Source organism: Urocitellus parryii, chromosome 1 (genome assembly GCF_045843805.1).
Source record: "Urocitellus parryii isolate mUroPar1 chromosome 1, mUroPar1.hap1, whole genome shotgun sequence".
NCBI lineage: Eukaryota > Metazoa > Chordata > Mammalia > Rodentia > Sciuridae > Urocitellus > Urocitellus parryii.
In genome coordinates, this window is record NC_135531.1 from 81680076 (window position 1) to 81697178 (window position 17103).

Below are 17103 nucleotides of genomic sequence, written 5' to 3' on the forward strand. Positions count from 1 at the left end.
TAAAAATATTATTTTATGGTTTTCTAATATCTATGTAGAATTTCGAGAAAAAGAAATTCGAAAATGGAAGCAGAAAAGAGACAAGAGTCATCATGGTGGAAAATAATTTTACTTCATAGATATAAGGACTTAAAATTATTTGGTTTTTCCACTGAAAGCTGCTTCATTAACATTATAGTCCATAAATTTTAGCCTGGATTTTATCTGTCTTAGCACTCCTTGAATAGATTTGATGAGTAGGGACTGGACTTTGAGAATGGAATGTAGCACTAAAAATTATCAGTAAGGCTGAGGATACAGCTCAGTAATAAAGCATGTTCTAGGTGTGACAAGGCTCTGTGTTCAATTCCAATCACACATGCACAAACAAATGAGAGAGAGAGAGAGAGAGAGAGAGAGAGAGAGAGAGAGAGAGAGAGGAAAGTTTCAGTGGACAAATTTCCATTATTAAGGTAGGAAAAATACCCTCAGCCCTTTCCATGATTCTGATACATAAACACAAAGATATTTATGTGGTTTCCAACATATATGAAACCTAGGAAAGTGGTAAATAGTGTGTTGCTATTTGTGAACTTTTTCTGCCTATAACAAAAGCAGTGAATTAACATAATAAAATGTACATCTGGATGTTAGGTTTAATGTCAAAATACTGATTTCTTTAAAAATATCATTATCTATATTTTATCATTATACCTAGTAAAATAAGAGGTCTTTCCTTTTTTTCCACGCCCTCAGGACTCTTATGGGAAACACATTTTAGATTTACCTTTTCTCTTACCCCTTTATAAATATTTTTTTTCTCCTATTACTTCTACTCTCAGACTTGGAATATTCTGGGTTGTCAACAACATAAGACCATTGCTACTCACCTATTTAACTTTACAGATAGGATACTAAATGCTAAAGCATGCAAATTTTAGTTTTCAGATTCTTGCTTTGAATTTGCTTACTCATTTTATCCCTTTATCCCAGCACAGTACTTGGAACATAGGTACTAAATTAGTAATTGCAAAATGAATAAGAAAGTGAATAGAGGTATTTTGAGTAAAGACATTGAAGAAAAACAATGTCCTGGCTCTCTTGGTCAAAGTTTGAATAGAATCTATGAGCCAAAGATTAAAAGCATTGTAGCTGCACTATGGAGGTTAGAATTTCTGTCAGTTGCTCTATTTTCTCAGCATTATTAGCTTATAACCTTAATAATTTCCTCTGAGAAGACATCTTTTAGCACCATTGAATTTAACTATATAAAGTTCAAAGATTGTCATTGATTTGACTAGTTATTATCTGTTAAAAGGTTTAGGTCAGTGAGATTTATGCAAAGAAATCCCACTCTGCTTTCATTCACATTGGTAATCATGGTGCATTATCTGATGTTAAATGTCTTTATTAAGTTTCTCTAAAATTATTAGCTGTTGAAGACATACGTAGGTATCTATTTAGCATACACTATATATCAGAGCAGTCCTTGGCTGATATAAATTTAAATATCATGGAAGATTTTAAGGGTTTTTATTGCAACTGGATCCATGGATCTGTTAAAGTTTTCTCTAAAATGCCAAACCCAAGAAATTGTAAGAGAGGGTGGTTGTGACTAAATGAAATCATTTTGTGTTAATTCTCATAAACATATCTCATTGCCTTTCAGGGTTTATTTAGGATGGTGACACAAATAGCTCTTGGTCCTTTAAGGCTTGCTTTTCCAGTTCTTTGTTTACCTGACAAATTTGTTTATTAAACATTAATGTCACTAACACTATTTGACAAAGTTCACTAATATATAAAATTGTAAGACAAGAGGGAAGAAACTTCACTGGTTACTATATAGAAAGCTCAGCTCTTTGCCCAGTCCTGCATGGTTAGATCAGTGGATCTTAGCTTATAACCTTAACAATTTGCGATCACTGCAGAATGTGACATCTTAGACAGGGTTAAGTGTTTCAGAGGTTCAGAGTAGCAGTTTGCATAGAAGTCTATTCAGGGTCACCTCAATTCGCAGATGTCATGCACTATCTAAGTTTGTCATGAAGGGCTCCCTTAGCTTTGTGCAGTACAAAACTGTACCATCCTGCCAAGCAATCAGGTCTGCTTTGATTTGAATCTTAAAATGTCCCTCAAAGCCATATACTGAAGGCTTAATTGCCATCTGTGGCACTATTGGGAGATGGTAGAACTTTTAAAAGGTGGGGACTAGAAGGAAGTGAGGGAATTTGGAGCATGCCCATGTAAAGGATAATAGGATGCTACCACCTTTCTCTCCCCCTCTCCTTACTTTGTGGCAACTATCATGTATGAAAAGCTTTCTTCACTACACACCTCCTTGCCATGAGGTTCTGCTTTACCATAGGACTAAAGAGAATGGAGTGAACTTTCCATGGGCTAAAACCTCTTAAAGCATGAACCAAAATAAATCTTTCCTCTTTTAAGTTGACTGTCTTAGGTATATTGTCATAGAACTGGAAAGCTGACTAATAAAATATCCATCTACTTTGTCCTCTCTTCCTAGCTGTACCAGCTCCAGAGCACTTTTTTCTTATTAGTGTAACTATCATTTGTAAAGGATGATTGGTCCTCCTAGTATACTTTCACAATCTTAGAGAAATAAGACAATTTCTGTCTTTCTGCATTCCTGTCTACAATTTCAGGTACAAATTTTATGCATACCTTTCTACTGCAAGTGAGAAGCATCTCATGGTCATTTTCACCTTCTCTAGGTGTTTTACTTATGGACACATAATAAGTAAGTTTATGGGCTTTCAGAAACATGAAGGCCAAGATCAGAAATGTAACTTCCCATGGAGACATCATGCTGAAGACAAAAGTTGCAAGGATAAAAGTTGATTCACTTATTATACACTATGTTTCATAATTTTGTGAATTTCTGGTTTCTCCACAGGACTGGAACATCATGTTTTAGGAACGGTATCTGTTTTTGTTCACTAAATCTCTGAAGCCTACCACATTAAAACTTGTTGCAAATACAGAATGAACTTTAAAAATGCATTTAAAAATCCTTTAAATACATAAATTATAAAATAAAAATATTAATAAATCAATGGAACATCTAGAAAGTCATGACATCTGAAAGCAGGAAAATAGTAGTGAAATGACAACATTTTACTGGATAAAGAGCAACTCTCCTTTATTGTGTATTTCCCTTTTGTACATACTCTTCATTTATTTCACTTAGTATATTTAGGGTTGATTAATGCTACAATTTTGACTCATGGTTTTCTTACTTTTGTAATTCTATAAATTTTCTGGAGCTTTATTGTGGGATTTAGTTAAGCAATAGGAAACAGTTTGGTACTTGTTAGGTTTTATATTAAGATTTGTTTGACAATATCAGAAATGCTTAGTGTATGTGTCATTATCTTTTTATTTTAGCAAAATTTCCTGGGTACTCCAGTTGATGTTCTGTGAACTATATGTGCTTCCATTCCAGATGGTGGGAATCAGCATTACCACCAGTCTCTGTGAGCACTGGGCAGTTTTGTGCATTTTCTTCACACAGGTTTGCTAAGGGGTGCTCTGCTGAATACTCAAGGATGGCCTTCAGCTGATACCTGTAGCTGTCTCTCTGTCATTTTTCCCCCTGTCAAATGCTTTGTTCTTTGGATTTAGCCACTTTCCAATCTCCAGACTCACAGTTCTGTCTCCTCCACACAAGGAGACCATTGGGATACATCTGGGCTTTTTCCAATCAGGTTTTGGCCTGGAAACTATCTCTAAATGCTAAGCAATAAACTGGGTTAATTAAACTAACACTTTACCTGACAGTTTTAACAAGTCTCATTGTGACTTTTTTTTTTTTTAACTTAAGTCTGAGGAAGCATTTTTGGTACCAGGAATCGAATTTAGAGGCACTCAATTACAGTGCCACATCCCCACTCCTATTTTGCATTTTATTTAGAGACAGGGTCTCACTGCATTGCTTAGCGCCTCACTTTTGCTGAGGCTGGATTTGAACTTGTGATCCTCCTGCTTCAGCTTCCCAAGCCACTGGATCACAGGCTTATGCACAGCATTCACTTTCATTGCCTAATGTACCATATCTAAAACACTATTGTCTTATAAGTTTTGTTCATTTTCTTTCTTGTTTCTGAACCAAATAAATCAGTTGTTGATACTTCATCTTGATTAGAGGAAGAAGCCTCTCAGGAGAATTCATTTGGAACCAAGAACAAATGTCCTTTTTTTTTTCTTTTACTTTATTTAGTTTTTAAATCTTGTCCTAATCATTTTTTTAAAAGCGGTAAACTCTTGCTGAAAAATAAAGGAGAGTATATGAATGAGAAAAAAAGAACACTTCATAATTCAACAACAAAAACAGAAAATTTGAATCTGACACACTGGTGAATTAGGGCTATGTTGAAGGATTAATCTCTGATATCCAGAAAGTTTCAATTGCAGTCAATATCTTCTATTAATTACATTTGGGATGTGAATTAATTTGTTTTATTAATGATTTTAATATTTTAGTTGCTAAATAAAACTTTTTAACTATATATTTTATCTTAACTGTATAAGCTGCCAAAGCATTTTGTGCAGAACAACTCATGCTGTTGTGATGCTGTGTGAACAGATAGAATCATACCTGGTCTTTGAGGCAGCAGCCCCTTCTCCATTTATATCTACAAAGCAGGTGTAGCCCTTTGGCTCTTCACTGAGGTGCACAACAGAGAACTTCACTGACGTATATTTTACTCATCTTTTTGGTTTTGTATTCTTTTTTTAATTATACATGGGCATGATATCTTTATTTTATTTATTTAATTTTATGTGATGCTGAGGATCGAACCTGGTGTCTGACAAGTATCAGGCAAGTGTGCTCTGCCACTGAGCCACACCCTCAGCTTAGTTTTGTATTTGTTAATCAGGGCCTTTGACCACAGAAGCTCAGGATGTACTATGTAATGTGTCCCTTCAGCAAATAAATTAAAAACTTGCCTAAAAGGAACATCGTGCTCCAATCAGCTATGCCTCAATCAGTGCATACTGAAATTCCATTTAAAATGCTTAATAATTAGAATGATTAAATTACTTTCCCTGGGTCATACATTAGTTCAGGAGAATATTACAATTATCCCCTAGATTGTCCAAGGGCTCTAACAAAAATGACTATTAAAGCAATTTTTAATCCTCATTTAATAAAAGAAGTATAGACATAAACTTATGGTTTCAAAAAACAGATGACTTTAAAAATCAATTTATTTTGGAAATCATAATTTTATAGTTAAAATGTTTTTCAATCTTGCTTTCCAATATTTTCCATCTTTCCATTGCAAGAGTACATTTTGAAGAACAAAAGTTCATGTAAGGTGTTCTGACAATCTAATAAAAAAACGGGCTTTTGTTCTTTGAAATTGAGATTATAGCTATTAGTGATCTGAATCTAACTTAAATTGTATCAAAAATTGAGTCAAAAAAGCACCATTCTACCCAGGGGATTCTGCTTTGACTGCAAATGGTAAATATCACCTTTATTTTAGATTCCTTTCCTATCTATAATTTACTGCCATGCAATTACTCAGGAATGAATGTATGCTAATTTAGTTCACTTGTAGAGGCTTATATGAAATCTGCAAAGGTTGTCACTGCCATGTCACATTTCCACCCATTTTTAGTAGCTAAAGTATACCTGCCTCGTCACAATTCTTAGACATTGTTTCAACAAATGATCTTATTTGGTACCATTATTTTCTGAAATTTAAGAAACTGTTGTTTATTCCATGGTAGTCATAAAAAACAATACCTATAACCAACAGTCATCAAGGAACTGTTCTCCTTAGGGTGAAGGGGAAAATATTATATAGAAAAGAGAATTAATGAAATCATTCTTTACCAAGGATTACCAAGGTTGAATTCTGTGCTTAAGTATATCTTCTTATGCTAAAGCAATTGTAAGCAAATTAGATACCAAAAGAAATAATTGAAATCTAAGCTTAAACAACAGTCTTTTCTTTTCCCTGAATCTGCAAAGTACACATCCAGAATTGTTAACTACATTGATAGCTGTTTGAATTTGGAATTAAATTGTACCAGTTACTAATATTTCTCATCTATCAAAAGATTTACAGCAACACATACTGGGGCCATTTTTCTCTCTTGGAAATTGCCTTTATGCTTAGCCAGAGAAGAAATGAGCCTGAAAATTAATTCACATGGCATTTTAACCAATAGTCAGTAATTTCTGTTCTGCAAGCAAGAAGCAGCCCAATGCATTCAGGAATGATTTTTCCCAAAAGCCATTCTGTTAGCTGCCATTCTGAAGTGAACTAATCAATTTCCACGTTAGACATTTTTACCAAATGAAACTCTTATTTTTATTAAGATTCCAGTATATAAGCTGTATTTTATTCAAACTTCATATGAACCCCTTCCAATATTTGAGGATCTCCATACCTTATGAATCTTTTTAGTTAGTACATTTGACCTTGTTATGGAAACTGAAAAAGCTAGACACATGCTCTCTCTGTCTTCTTATCACCAAGGGCTCTACCAATCAGAGCACTAACTCAGAAGTTTAAAGTGACTTTAAAAACCTTATTTTGGTAGTGGCAACAGTTGCCAGAGGCAAGGTGATTCTCAGAGCAAGCTGGGGGGTCAGCTGTCTTGCAACATAGTTATACCCTCAGTAGACAAATCTGTGGTGTGATTTATGCCACTGCTTATTACTGCATGACATCCTAAAACTGGTTTATAATAGCAGTATTTTTCCAAAGAATCTTCTTGTTCACTAGACAGGTCTGATAAAAAGAACTTGACTTTTCAGGCACATATATTTGGTTTCTGACCTCCTCATGCCCTCTTCTTTAAGTTATAGTATTGAGCTTTAACCAGTCTGAACCACGTCTATGCTTTGTAAAATTGGGTTACTATGTAAATCAAGTACAGTTAATACATGTTAAATACCCATCATACCTCAAGGTAATTTATTGAGATTTCATTGCTATTTGGTTTTTATTGTGGTTGAAGAATTAAAATAAGTTGGCATTAACATTTTGTGGGCTGAATGTTTTCCCTTTCCGTTTTTTGTGCTGTTAGCTAGGACTTAGTGCTTTATTGACTCAGAGAAATTTTACTGGCTCAAAATGTTTCTCTCTTGCCATTAGTCCTTGTAAGGTTGAATTCTCCAAAAGGTTTGTGTAGGGCTGGAATTGTGGCCCAATGTTAGAATGCTTGCCTAGCTTGTGTGAGGGACTGGGTTCAATTCTTAGTACCACATATAATAAATGAATAAAATTAAGATCCATCAACAACTAATATAGATTGATTTTAAAAAGATTAGCATAAAAGATTTAAAGGCCTAATAGACTAGAAATGACCCTGGAAATTTAGTGACTTAAAGTTAAATAAACATTCAAATATGCTTTATTTTGCAATTTATAAATATTTCAACATTGATTGTTTTAAAGGAAAGGAAGGAAGTAATCATGCATATTACAGCCATCATCCTTTCTTAAGATCAATGCTTATCAAAACTCAACTCAAAGTGGATCAAATACCTAGGAATTAAACCAGAGACCCTGCATGTAATAGAGAAAAAATAGGTCCAAATCTTTATCATGTTGTATTAGGCCCCAAATTTCTTAACAAGTCTGCAAGTGCAAGAAACGAAAACAAGAATCAACAAATGGGAAGAATTCAAACAAAAAAGCTTCTTCTCAGCCATAAAAATAATCAATGAGGTGAAGAGAGAACCTACATTTTGGGAGCAAGTTTTTGCCACATGCATGTCCTATAGAGCACTAATCTCCAGAATATATAAAGAACTAAAAAACTTAACACCCCCCCAAAAAACAAACAACCCAAACAATAAATAGTCTAAGGAGCTGAACAGAAGATAATTCTCAGAAGAAGATATGCAATTGATCAACAAATATATAAAAAAAGTTTCAACATCTCTAGTAATTAGAAGAATGCAAATCAAAACTACTCTAAGATTTCATTTTACTCCAGTCAGAATAGCAGTTATTAAGAATATAAACAACAATAAATGTTGGTGAAGATATGGTGGATAAGGCACATTCATACATTGTGAGTGGGAATGTAAATTGGTGCAACCAATCTCGAAAGCAGTACGGAGATTCCTTGGAATACTTGGACTGTAACCACCACAAGACCCAGCTATGCCACTCCTTGGTCTATACCCAAAGGACTTCAAATCAGTATAGTAATGTGATGCAGCCACTTCCAAGTGTATTGTAAAGATAATAATAATAATATGAAGAAGAAGGAGGAGGAGGAGGAGATGGAGGATGGCTTAAACAAGAAAACAAAATTATTCCATTTTCATCATTTATTCAATAAATGGTATAGGTCAGCTGTATCTAAAAGAATAGACTCATTGTCTTATGTTTATAATTCTAATATGTAATAATTTATTAGTAAAATTGTAAAACGATGATGGGAATTAAATTTTATTAGAAAAGAACAAGCCAGGAGTGGTGACATACTTCTATAACCCCAACTACATGGGAGGCTGAGGCAGGAGAATCGAATGCTCAAGGCCAGTCCAGCAACATCTCATGTACTTTGCATGTTGAAAAATAAAAAGGACAGGAGATGCAGATCAATGTTGGAGAACTCCTGGGTTCAATATCCAGTACAGTGGGGCTGGAGATGTGGCTCAAGAGGTAACATGCTCGCCTGGCATGCACAGGGCGCTGGGTTTGATCCTCAGCACCACATAAAAATAAAGATGTTGTATCTACCGAAAACTGAAAAATAAATATTAAAAAAAAAATTCTCTCTCGGGCTTGGGATGTGGCTCAAGCGGTAGTGCGCTTGCCTGGCATGTGCGGGCACTGGGTTTGATCCTCAGCACCAAACAAAAATAAAATAAATATGTTGTGTCCACCAAAATCTAAATAAATAAATAAATAAATATTAAAAAATGTCTTTCTCTCTGTCTCTTAAAAAATTCTCTCTTTCTTTCTTCTCTCTCTCTCTCTTAAAAAAATATCCAGTACAGTGAAACAGAGAGAAAGAGAGAGAGAAACATTTGATATAAAATTTTCAATCATATCCAACAATAGAAGATATGTTTCTATTATACATCAGAATACACCTGTATTGAATGCAGCAGCAATACCCAGAGAAGCTAGGCATTTGAATGTTCTGTGATGCAATAATTCCATATCACACATGAACTTCGAAATTATTGAAAAGTGCACACAGACCCATCCTCAATGATTCACTATAAGTGAGAGTATATAACACATGTACAACAGTACAAAACTTATTAACATTTAAATGTTCAACACGATACTATAGATAAATTTCATAAAATAATATGATATCAGACAAATCTTTAACAAGCTGTTTTAAATTAGTGTTTACCATGCACTGCTTGCTGTAGGTGATTCACCAATAGTAACACATGCAACTCTCATACAATCTCATAAAATAAAGATTGTTAATATTTAGATTTTATAGGTGAGGAAAATGAAGTACAGTGAGACTGAATACCTTATCCATGGTGACATACATTTAATAAATATAAAAGTTAGAATCTTATTCTTATTTGGCTCTAGTCTTTAATTATGCCCACTTTGCTTTCTTTTTTGGTAATGACGAGTGAATTAGATTCTCATGAAAAAAATCTTAATAAGCCTCAAAAACACAGTATTCAGTGTAAAAAATCATATTGAAAAATGTAAATACAATATGATAGCAAGTACTGGTAACTAATAGCAAGCAGAAAATACCATGTTATTATTAAACATGTATATGTAGTAAAAATATTTAAACTATTTTTCAAATTGAATAAAAAAATTAAAGTCAAGTTCAATAGAGAGATTACTTCTGGGTAAGGAAGATTAAAAAAAAGAAATCAAGTGGTATATAAGGGACTTCAAAAACACTAGAATACTCCAAAATATTAAGATCAGTTAAAGTTAAGTGCTGAGTAAAAGGTGCTAATTACATTATTTTTAACACATATATAAAACTAACATATATTATAGAATGTTATATATATATATATATATATATATATATATATTCCTTCTACCAAAGGTAACATTTTTATGTGGACTTTCTTTTTTTAAAACAAATATATACTGATTTTCTATTAGCATATACTAACTGCACACAAACACATAAGCTGATTTGTAGATGACTAGAAATGATTATCACTATATTTTACATTTCATTGAAAAGTCAATAAACACAAATCTATACCACAAATTTAAGTATTTTTTATTGTATTATATTATACTCCAATCATTATTTTGACAAGTATTTTGCTTTTCCCATTTTCAATCTAGTAGCCAATGCTGAAATGCATATGCATTTAAAGGAACTAGAATTTGTCCAAATTTTTCTAAACGATAAAAGAGGCTAAGGAGCTGAACTATACTGATTTTAAGTCCTTTGGGTATTAGCATGTTGATATTAAGCATAAGCACTCAAACAAATGCTTCTTACTTGCTAACCATGTCTGCAAAAGGTAAAAGGAGTCAAATAATCTTCATACAGTCTTTACAGCTCTTACAATATTACTGGTGTTATAGAAGTTAGAAATTGCAATTCAGAAGGGTAGTAGAAGTTACTAGGTGTTGGTTATGGCAATAAAAACTTCCTATTTAGCTGAAATTAAGTGGCAAATCACACTCAGGGATCATACTATTATAGCATATCTTGCCATTCACATACATATGTTAAGTGCACACATATTTTCCACATATGTTAAACATCCCTGAGTAACTCAGCATATTTCAGACTTTGGAATTCATGTTCTCAACAGAATCCTTTGAGCTGGTGCCGTGATGCATTGGTCCTTATTGTCCATCTTCCTAATAGGATATTACTGCCCAAATGTACTATTGGAATTGTAGAGAAATACATTTTCCTCCTTCCTTTTCCTAGGGAACTTTTGATCCATATCTTTGCTGATGCGGTCTTCTTTAGTTATAGATTTTACTCTGTAACTTATCTATAAATTGACATTGTCCAACCATAGCCAAGTTTATTTCTTTTAAAATTCATCCATTTAGCCACTGACCTCACAATTTTTACTTTCTTATATTGTTTGGCATTTCAGGTCAAAAATTGGAAAGGAGACTGGGTAATTCTAGATTTTAATCTATTAAGAATGTTGTTCTGATTTATCTACGTGGCCTTGTACATTTTCAATCAGTGGTTATATTCTGACAACAGCTTTAGTGTTCTTAAAATAATCTTTCTCTAATCTCCATGATACTATGTCTTCAGGCAGCCACTGTGGGCACAGTCCTTCAGTTTCAACTGCTCTGGGGTAAAGATGGGAGGAGTTTGAGGCCAGCCTGAGCAACATAGCTAGATCACCATGTTAAAAAAAAATAGTAATTGTCTTTAAAACTTCTCAAGCCTTGTCATCAAACCTCTCTGACCATTGTAAAGTAACCATTTTTATTATTCATATTTTTTATAAATAATAAAATTTATAGTATATTTTATTCTACATATAAATATATTTATTTATGACTACTTTCACGGAAGAAATTGCTAGATCTTTATTTTCTATCTACACTTTTAATTTTCCTCTGGATAAATTTTTCTTGTTTTAATCTAATTTTTTGACATTGTAACTTTCCCCTCTTTCTTTTATCTTGCTTGATATTTCTTTGGCATGGTTCGCTTAATTTATTGTGATTTATTACATCTAACTAAAGTTCCAAATATCATATCTCTTAGCCTTTTGAGGGAGAAAACTTGAATATACAATGACTTGTGTTATTATATTTTTAGATTTTTGCTCAAGCATATCTCTTACCAAGAAAGCTTTCTGTCTATATTTCTTGTTAAGTAACCATGATACATATTCTACTTGAAATGCAACCTCATTTGTATGGTTTTTTGAGCATATTCCTGCTGATGTCAAAAGTGATCATCTGTCCTCATCTTATAAGATTTCATATTTACTGACCATGAGTTGAAGATCAATTAATGTGTGAGAGCCTTTATATCTTTCATATCAATTTCATTTTGATAAAATCCTGAGTCAGTAGATCTCAGTCCTTTTAAATTAAATGCCTTCATATATTTTCTAGATGCTAATCCCCTGTCAAAGGAGCAGCTGGCAAAGAACTTCTTCTATTCTGTAGACTCTTCTTCATGCTCTTGTCTCCTTTGCTATGCAGAAGCTTTTAAATGTAATCCAATTTCACGTACTGATTCTTAGATTTTTTTATTGAGCTTTGATATCTTTTATCCAACATATTTTTTTTACTCTATGTGGATTTGTTTTTGTGTGATTTGTTTTTGTGTGATTTTGTTTTGTGTCTTCTTTTATACTCATTGGTATTTATGTCTATCTTGGCACAATACCATTTTTTTTGGTTTGTTTGTTTTGTTTTGTTTTACTGTAACTGTAGCTAAATTTCAGAATGGGTATTATGATACCTCCAGGGTCCCTTGTCTTGCTCAGGATTGCTTTGGCTGTTCTAGGTCTTTTATACTTACAAACAAAATTTAGGACTCATTTTTGTTGTTGTTGTTTTTGTTTTTTACTTCTGCAACGAATGTCATTGATATTTTGATGGGAAAAAAGACTCAAAAACTTAATGCCAAAAATCAATAAATGGTCAAAAGAACTAAATCGACACTTCTCAAGAGAAGAAATACAAATTACCAATAAATATATTTTAAAAGTCTTCAACATCTGTAGCAATATGGAAATGCAAATGAAACCTACACTTGGAATTATCACTCCAGTTGGAATGATAATCAACAATTTTTTTTAAAAAAATGCTACTGAGGATGTGAGGAGAAAGATAAACTCATACATTGTTGGTGAGACAGCAAATTAGGGCCATCACTCCAGTTTAGAGATTGCTCAGTAGACTAGAAATGACAGCACCATATTACCCAGCTATCCTGCTTCTTGGTATTTATCCAAAACAAACTAAAATCAGCATAATATAGTTATATAGATACACCAGTATTTACAGAAGCACAATTCACAACAACCAAGCTATGGAACCATCCCAGGTGTCTGTCAAGAGATGAATGGATAAAGAAAATGTGGTATATATACACAATGGAGTTTTACTCTCCCATAAAAAAGAATTAAATTATAATATTTGCTAGTAAATGGATTAAACTGGAGAACATCATGCTAAGTGAAATCAGCCTTAGAAAGTCAAGGATCAAATATTTCTCTGTTATGTGGAAGCTGAAAAAAAACAAGGGGAAAAATGGAAGGATCCCATAAAAAATAGAAGGGAGATCAGTGGAGTAGAGAAAGGGAATGGAGGGGAGGGATGAAGAGGAATGAAAAAAGGGAGAAACTGAGGAATGAATTTGATCAAATTATGCTATGGTATGTATAAATGTACCACAATGTGTTTTACCTTTATAAAGCACTAATTTTCTAAAAAATAAAAATCTAAATAAATAGAAGGAAGACCAATAGAATAAAGGAAAGAGAAAAAGGGGAGTGGGGAGGAGAAGAAAATGGGAAGTTCTGGGGACTAAAGTGGAACAAATTATATTCTATGAATGTATGACTATGTCAAAATGCACTACCGTTATGTATAACTATAATGCACTAATAAAAACATTTAAAAAAATCCAGTGCATTCTTATTATCACAACAGCTTAATAGAAATCTCTGTTTTATCTTGAAGTTGAATTCACAGAAAAAGCATAATGTTCATACACCTATTTTTTAAAAAAGCTATGTAATTTTTCATTTATTGAATGATAAACAAAATGAATGAAATACAATATTGTCTTTTTTGTTATATACATTTTAGTAATAACTATACCTGAAAGGTTAATGAAATGATCTGCATAATTTACTTATTTGTAATAATTAGGGATTTTTAAAATATATTTTTATTGTCGAGGACCATTTATTTTATTCATTTATTTATATATGGTGCTAAAAAAAATGAATCCAGTGCTTCACACATATGAGGCAAGTGCTCTGCCACTGATCCACAACTCCAGCCTTGCAATTGTTAAGTTTTAAATTCAGAGAAGTAAAAATAAAAAGGCATTCTGTGTATGAATTATAGACAAGTCAATAAGAAGAAATAATTTTAAATACTAATATTAACATGTGTGTTAAGATTGATATTCACAGATCAGGCAGATTGGTTAAATTGCTGTTAAATTGGAGATAATCAGAAGGTACAATACAAGTTTGACACATTTCATTTTAAAATTACTTAATTTTGTTAATTTTTGTTTCTTTCATATTTACTTCATTCTTGAAACAAAAATCTTGGCAGAGAAGCTGTGATCTTAATTTATGGTGACATTATGAAGCACAATTTCTAATATTTAAATAACAAGTGTTGAATTTTTCATATTAGTTGACACTTTCCAATACAGATATAAATGCATGTCTCCTATAAATACAAAACATATAAATGGAGAATGGTACAAATATATGGTTTTCTTAACATAATACTTGTTTTGGCCTTTGGAGTTGTTATTTCTGTAAAGATAAAAACATTCTTGATAAAGTTCAGGAAATAAAAGCAAGCCTTACTTTTATTTGTATATTAAAACAGAAAATTCAATACAGAAAAATTCTGGCAAGGGTGATTTGTATATACATGTAAATAGAATCTTAGTCTCATATAATTATGAACAAGTTTGAAAACTGTTTTTCCAGTGGCATATTTAAAAATCTTAGGAATGCCAAAATTTTGTTTTAGCACTGAAACATCCTCACATCTGTACCCCTCCACTTAAACTGCTAGTGCCATCAATCACTGTGGCAATCATTATTATTTTCAATATCCAGGTCTGGTTTAAAAAACAGAATATTCATTTTGAAGAATAGTGTTTTGCAAGTGTCTTTGTATGCCCTAAGTAGTATCTGGAAAAAAATATCTTGCCTGCAAACAAAGATTATACATCTTTTGAGGTAACTGAGATTTTAATTAATTTCTTCATTGAATATCTAGTTATACATCTAAAAAGTGCTTAAATAAGTCAAATAATGTACTCATGACATGACCCCATTGCACATGTAGACTCCAGTCCTATGTATCAGTCATTTGATCATGTTAACCCCTTAGCAAACAAGACTCAAGGATATTTCAAAACAGAATCTTCTCTCAAGAGAATGTGATAAGATGGAATGTGTTCAAATACCTTTTATTAACCCAAGAAAGAACGAAAGCATTAGAATTCTCCTAGCATCTCAGGCAATTGGGAATCTTTATTAAATTGCATACTTTTTCTGTTGCATGTAGCCCTTGAAAGTTCCCCCTCCCATTTTGCTCTTGGGTTATAAATCAATTAAGTTAATTTTATATGATTATATTTTATATAATTTAAAACCATTAATATTAAGAAAACTGTGTAAAATTATTTTTTGAAGAAATTACCCCAAGAGTTTTCATGCTGGCAAAGAGGAAACACATGTAAGAATGATAAAAATAGAATTGGAAAGAATTAATCCATGACTAAGGAATGAAGGTAAGCCCTTCTGTTGTCTCTGCAAAACTATATGAATGATCTCCAGTCCCCTAGACCCTCCCATTTCTCAGACATTGGCAATAATACTGCCACAGATTTTCCCCTGAGGTTTCTGTGGTAACTGTAGTTTAGTTTAGTCTTCAGTGTGGGTTGGATCATGTAAAATAGAATCATGCTTTCCTTGCCAACATATGCCCAAACAAATATCACTTGAGTGTGCCCTTTGTCTCTTTAAGTCCAATATGCTTTTGTGGGCATAATGACTAATATTTTCTTTTTACTTTTTTTTCTAAATAATAGATTCTATATCATGGATTCTACAAAGCATATTCTGTGAAGTCCAGCAGCTTAGCATAGGTAGCAGTTGCACTTGAAATATGCACAGATTTATAGGTTTTCATTAATGCAATGGTTCATCTGATTGAAAAGTGTATTCATTCAAGTACTCTATTGAATGGGATTTCCAGAGCTCACTCAAACACAGCTGCTTTCAGAGCAAAGTAGTCCAAAGACTATTCCTGCCAAATAAATATGTTTCCTACAACTTAAGGCCAGATTCTTAAAGTATTAGTTCATTGGCCAAACACCAAACATACCATTTATTTTGCATTTGAGCATGCACCAACTGGCAGGATGAAATGATGGAAAATGTAGTCATCATCCGTCTCCCTCTCACTTGGCACTTATCACAGTAGCTAACAAATGTGATGGTGGGAGGTTGTCTGTTATCTTGCATCTACCAAGCTACCTAGCATAACTTTTCATAAATGTGTGCATGGTAGTAGTGTTCCACTTCCTGAGCCAAATGCAATTTCAGTGGTTTATATAGAGACAGACTTAATTTAATGGTGTACTTTTAAGGCAGTTCTGCTTGATAGAGTAAATTCAGTCTTACCTCTGTACATGGTTGTAGATACAGATGTTCCTGAGGCTAAAAGTGAAAAACCATAGGAATAGGAAACCATGCACATTTTCAGTTAATAAAATTATATGTCTATTTGTAGTCATTATGAATTAAGAGTCCAAGTTACAAGTTCAAACAATACATACTTGAGCTGTTTTAAACACACAGGTATTGTGTTGGTTTAAGTAACATAAAAGTACAAAGGTAGAAGGGACATTTTGTATGACTGGATCCAGAGGCTCAAACAATGTTGCTAATGTCTGGTTTTCCTTCATCTCTTGGCTCTGACTTAGCTCTACTCTCAAGACAATGCCCATTTAGGTAGAAGTAGGGCCTCCAGAAGCTTTGACCTAAGGTTTCATAGTTTCAAATTCATAAAGGGAGTAAAGGAAAGAAAAAGTAAAGGAAAGAATGAGAAAGGAAAAAGAAGGAAAGGAAAGGGAAATTTTTTTTTTCTTTTAAGAATCTTAGAGAAGTATCTAACAGTATATGTGCTGGTCCTTAGCAGCTGATATATTCTTCCCTGAATTCTTAGGCATTTTTCACTTTGAATAAAGGCACACAGAGTCTGATTGACCAGATCTATAGCCCCTATGCAGTATTGTGTTTATACCATAGCTGCTTGTTATGAATGGTGTAGAGTATTCTCCCTGAGAAAATTCAAGGTGAAACATCTACTCCAAGTCCACTCCCTCTGATTCTCCCCAGCCTCTAATAACAACCATTTTTCCTTGAACTTTTATTAGACCAAGTTTATATATATATATATATAT